Source organism: Euleptes europaea, chromosome 1 (assembly GCF_029931775.1).
Source record: "Euleptes europaea isolate rEulEur1 chromosome 1, rEulEur1.hap1, whole genome shotgun sequence".
Lineage (NCBI taxonomy): Eukaryota > Metazoa > Chordata > Lepidosauria > Squamata > Sphaerodactylidae > Euleptes > Euleptes europaea.
This window is the reverse complement of record NC_079312.1, coordinates 112644574-112650573: the sequence shown is the minus strand read 5'-3', so window position 1 is coordinate 112650573 and position 6000 is coordinate 112644574.

Here is a 6000-nt window from a genome sequence, read left to right as displayed (position 1 = left end):
TAAAAGGCAGGCAACACACTGGAGTCGATGAAGGACTTCAGGTCAAAGGTCTCTGACAGACTTGGGTCACCCAAAAAGGAGGAGCAAAGGGAAAGACAGGAGCAAAGGGAAAGACAGAACTGTACAAAAAAGGACAAAATGAGAGGTATTGAATTAATAAAGCTCGCAGCTGCCAAGTTTTTTCTCCATGTAATCAAATCTAACAGATAGATCTGAGCAACCTCATTCATAGAATCATAGAATTGGAAGGGACCACCAGGGTCATCTAGTCCAACCCCTTGCCCAATGCAAGAAATTAACAACTACCTCCCCCTCACATCCCCAGTGACCCCAACCCTCCCCCCACCATGCAGGATCCCACAATCAAAGCACTCCCGACAGATGGCCATCCAGCCTCTGCAGAGGCCTTTCTCTAGTTGTCATAGGAGTATTTATTGTTATTATTATTGTCACTCTTTTTTGTTGTTCTGTTGTTGGAACTGTTTGTTCTCCAGACTGTTGTCATAAAAGCAGAGAATAAAGTATGTTTTTGAATTAGCTATCACTTCTTATATAAATGCCCTGCAACCTCTGGTGCTGTGCGCCTTTTTCCTTTATTATTAACAACATACATATTAAACGTATTCAACGTAAAACAGAAGTATAGTGAACCACTCTCAATTGTCACTTGATTTCTTGCTCATCGTTTGGTTTTAAACATTTCCCCACTGTATATTGAATGCATTATTGGGGAAAAGGCTGCCTTGAGTCAAGAGGCAAGGGGGGTACAAATATTTTAATAAATACAATAAACAAACAACAAATAAATGAATGTATTTCAATATGTCGGCGCTTGCTGTTTTGTTTTCCTAATCTAGTGCCTCAGTCGTTTGTGATTGTGGAAAAGGAAAGTTTAATGTTACAGCACATAAAGATGACTATAGTGATTCATTCAGGAATCTGGGTCTGCGGCACCTGCCATGCCAGATGGAGCCCACCAGCCACGTAATGTGACAAACTTCCCGTTTCTGTCATTTCACGCAGACAGCAATGCTTAATCCAGCCCCTGGTGGGCCACCATATGAGATTGGTAGGCTGGGTTCAGCTTGGTGGGTCATAAAATAATTTACTTGTTTAACTGTTTACATTCTATTCCCTTAAGATAGAAGGTTTTCAAGGCTTCTCCGGTGTAAAAATGAAATGGCAATAAAAAACAGCAACTCTTCCCAAAAAACAGGAAAACGGCATCATTTACCACAAAATGAGACAGAATGGCAACTACAATTTAGGGTTTTTAAAAAAATTACATTATTTATAGTCTGCCTTTCTCACTTGGACTCAAGGCGGATTGCATGGAGAGCCAGTGTGGTGTAGTGGACTCTAATCTGGAGAACCAGGTTAGTTTCCCACTCTTACACATGAAGTCATCTGGGTGACCTTGGGCAAGTCACAGTTCTTTTAGAGCTAAAGGTGTCTGTTGTGGGGAAAGGAAGGGAAGGAGATTCTACGCTGGTTTGATTCTCCTTAAAAGGTAGAGAAAATAGGCATATAAAAACCAACTCTTCTTCTAAGTCAATAAAATCAACAGGATGGGACAGTCAATAAACAATACAATAGGATTAGAACCAATCAGAAATCTAAAAACAGAACTGAAGCAAAGCATAAGTACTAAAATGACACATTAAATTATGCAAAAATTACATTGCAGAATCCTAGTTTCAGCAAGCTGTACACAGTAGTTTTGACCATCGTTCCTAATGATTCATCCAAGCAATTTTGTGAATCCTTTAGTACAGCGCAGCTCTATTGCCTGTGTAGAAAAGTCCTCTTGAATAATCCAGTTTTGCATAGTTTGGGAAAACCCGGGAGAGTTGGAGCCTTCCTGACCTCCTGGGGCTGGCCGTTTCATAAGCTAGGGGCCACAACGGAGAATGCACATGTATGGCCAATTTAAATACAATACAAAGATCTAAAATCAGCCAACCCGGCATCAATAAAATCACATATAAAATGTCATGCAACCTTGATACAGAAGGAGAGAAGGAAGGTGGTATATTCAGGATGGTGGTATATCCAGAAGATGATAGAGGGGTGGATCCAACCTCCAATGGAAGAGCCACTTAAGTTTGAGGAAGGCTCATCAGGCTAGAAAAAGCCTTCAGACTTTGCTTACTGGAGTGGTAGGCTTCATTTGGACCTACCCCAGCAGTTATGGTTCTAAAGCCTCTAATTTAATTAGGTCTTGCTATGCCAGCTATAAAAAAGGTAAAGGTCCCCTGTGCAAGCACCAGGTCATTCCTGACCCATGGGGTGGCGTCACATCCCGACGTTTTCTAGGCAGACTTTGTTTACGGGGTGGTTTGCCAGTGCCTTCCCCAGTTGTCTCCCCTTTACCCCCAGCAAACTGGGTACTCATTTTACCGACCTCGGAAAGATGGAAGGCTGAGTCAACCTTGAGCCGGCTACCTGAAATCAACTTCCGTCGGGATCGATCTCAGGTCGTGAGCAGAGCTTGGACTGCAGTACTGCATCTTACCACTCTGTGCCATGGGGCTCTTATGCCAGCTATAACTGGTCCCATTTCCCCTTCACAGGGCACCTGGGAGATTAGAGCTGCAATTCTAAAAACACTTTCTTGGGGGTAAGCCCACTAAAAATATCAACTTCTAGACAGATCTGCTGAAGATTGCTCCTTAAATAGTTATAGAGGAGAGGACTAGAAAATTAATCTGATGTGCCCTCCAGTAAGAAATGTGGAACTGTCAGCTGATTTAAAACACATAGTGCATTGACTACTTGGTCTTACAAGAACTGTTGGATTGATAACTGATTAAAACTCAACATTTTGTGTACAGACGTTCCCATGTTCAGTCCCTGACATCTCCAGTTAAAAGGATCTGGTTACTGCAATGTGAAAGACCTCCACTTAAGACTCTGGAGAGCTGTTGCCCATCAGAGTAGACAATATTGAACATGACAGACCGATAGTCTATAAGGCAGTTTCATGTGATCAAGGTACTGCAGTAGCTTGGGATCCCCCACCCACCAGGATATTTCATTTAAACAATATGTTATTTCTTGAAATATTTATGCCTTTCCTTTCAATACTCCTGGTCAGTTAACAAAAGCCAAAATACAAATGAAAACCGTATCAGACTAAAATGTTAAAACAACAAAGCGGTCAAAAGACAATCACCAAATGAACATAACTTAAAGTAACAGCACTCTCTCTTGAAGAAGAGTTGGTTTTCGTACACCGTTTTTCTTTACCTTTTAAAGAGAATCAAACCAGTTTATAATCTCCTTCCCTTCCCCTCTCCACAACAGACACCTTGTGAGGTAGGTGGGGCTGAGAGAGTTCAAGAACTGTGACTAGCGCAAGGTCACCCAGCAGGCTTCATGTGTAGGAGTGGGGAAACCAACCCAGTTCACCAGGTTAGAGTCCGCTCATGCGGAGGAGTGGGGAATCAAACCTGGTTCTCCAGATTAGAATTCACTGCTCTTAACCACTACACCACACTGACATACCAAAAGCTCCCTGGTAGACAACTTCCTCTCTAAAACCCTAGAGGAGACATGAGGAGGGGGTAGTTCCACAGTTTTGATATCAGTACAAGGAACACCATATTCTACCATACAACAGATGCAGCTGGGCTGTCAAGGATGATCTTGATGTCCAGGTGGGTTTGTATTATGGGAATAGGTGGTCCTTTCTCTTTTTTAAGTAGGAAGAAGAAGAAGAAGAGTTGGTTTTTATATGCTGACTTTCTCTACCACTTAAGGAAGAATCAAACCGGCTTACCATCACCTTCCCCTCCCCACAACAGACACCCTGTGAGGTAGGTGAAGCTGAGAGCATGTGACTAGCCCAAGGTCACCCAGCTGGCTTCATGTGCAGGAGTGGGGAATCAAACCCGGTTCTCCAGATCAGAGTCCACTGCTCCAAACCACCGCTCTTATCCACTGCACCACACTGGCTCCCAGTATGGCCTGATTTAATTGTGGTGCTGGCAAGATGGAGATGATTGCATGGTGCTTGTGATGGGGTATAGAATGGGCCCTGGGAAAGGTAATATTATGTCATGTTTCATATACAGTATTTGGGACCAAAGTACTAACAGTGTTCTGATCTCCAGCTCATTAGTGTGTCATTTAAATAATGAAATGTATATTAATAGTTTTGTCAACAATGGAACAGTCCAAAATTCACACTTCAGTGGAAGAGTGTGCTATCCAATCATGCATTTAGCATGCTTCAGCCTGGCAACACTCAATAGTCCCAATTCAACAAAACAGTTCTGATTAATACCCACTGAACTCAACTGCTCAGCTGGTTCGTTTAGTGGGATCTATAAGTGTTTAACTATGTGCAGGACTGAACTCTTACAGCCGAATCCTAAATCTGCTTTTCTTGGAAATCCTGTTGGATTCACAGAATTTTTCTCTCAAGTAAGGTGAAACAGGATTGCAGCCTTAACTCTGGGGTGCCCAATGGTCGATATCAAGAAATATGAACCAACTTGGATGCAAACTGAGTGGATGCCATCCACAAAAACGATCCCGGCACATTCATACTTCAGTTTCAGCGGGTGGAGGATTTGACATGAGGTGATTCTTACCATTGTTTTCATAATGAATAGCAAGATAAAATACGGCCTTCGCAATGGGGTGTTACGATCCAGATTAGGGTTGCCAGGTCCCTCTTTGCCACTGTCGGGAGGTTTTGGGGGCAGAGACTGAGGAGGGTGGCGTTTGGGGAGGGCCTTCAATGCCATAGAGTCCAATGGCCAAAGTGGCCATTTTCTGCAGGGGAACTAATCTCTATTGGCTGGAGATCAGTTGTAATCGCAGGAGATCCCTAAATAGTACCTGGAGGCTGGCAACTAGGGTTGCCAGGTCCCTCTTCACCACCAGCGGGAGGTTTTTGGGCCAGAGCCTGAGGAGTGCAGGATTAGGGGAGGGGAGGGACTTCAATGCCATAGAGTCCAATTGCCAAAGTGGCCATTTTTCTCCAGGGGAGCTGATCTCCATCGGCGGGGGATCAGTTGTAATAGTGGGAGATCTCCAGGTAGCACCTGGAGGCTGGCAACCCTGTTGGCAACCCTAGTCCAGATGGAGGTCGAGAAGCCCATTAGAGTACACAGGCCAACATTTTTCAAAAATGTTTGCATGCGTACTTGGGAAAACCGGGGGAAAGTGTTAGGACAAGTGAGCACACATGCACACATGAAGCTGCCTTGTACTGAATCAGACCCTTGGTCCATCAAAGTCAGTATTGTCGACTCAGATTGGCAGCGGCTCTCCAGGGTCTCAGGCATCACCTACTTGCCTTGTCCCTGGAGATGCCGGGGATTGAACCCTTTCTGTAGACACAGAAGATAATTCACAGTGGGTAGCTGTGTTAAGTCTGTGTGCAGTAGTAGAAAAGGGCAAGAGTCCAGTAGCATCTTAAAGACTAACAAAAATATTTTCTGGTAGGGTATGAGCTTTCGTGAGCCACAGCTCACTTCTTCAGATACTGTATACACAGAAGTATACAGTGATGTCAGTTCTGTGGGGTGCACAGTCTGATGAAAGGCCTGGTTGTGGTTTAGGGAAGAAAACTGGGCAAATGTTTTTTTTTTATGGGGTGAGAGGGAGGGAGTCCTTACGATGCCCAGGCCGCACAATAATCTCTCCGCGAACCATAAAAATAATTCACAGTGGGTAGCTCAGGTCTCTCTCTCCCCCCACGAACCCCCGTTTACCACATCACTGTGTTAGTCTGTCTGCAGTAGTCGAAAAGGGCACGAGCCCAGTAGCACCTTCGAGACTAACAAAAAATATTTTCTGGCAGGGTAGGAGCTTTCGGGAGCCACAGCTCACTTCTTCAGATACAGCTAGAAAGTGAGTCCATCTATCCTTAAGAGGAGAAGAGTGAGTTAGGCACCCAACGGCGAGGTCAATGTCATAAGCAAGTAAATGACTTTAGCAGGCGCGATTGGATTATCTGAAGAAGCATCTGAAGAGGTGAGCTGCGGC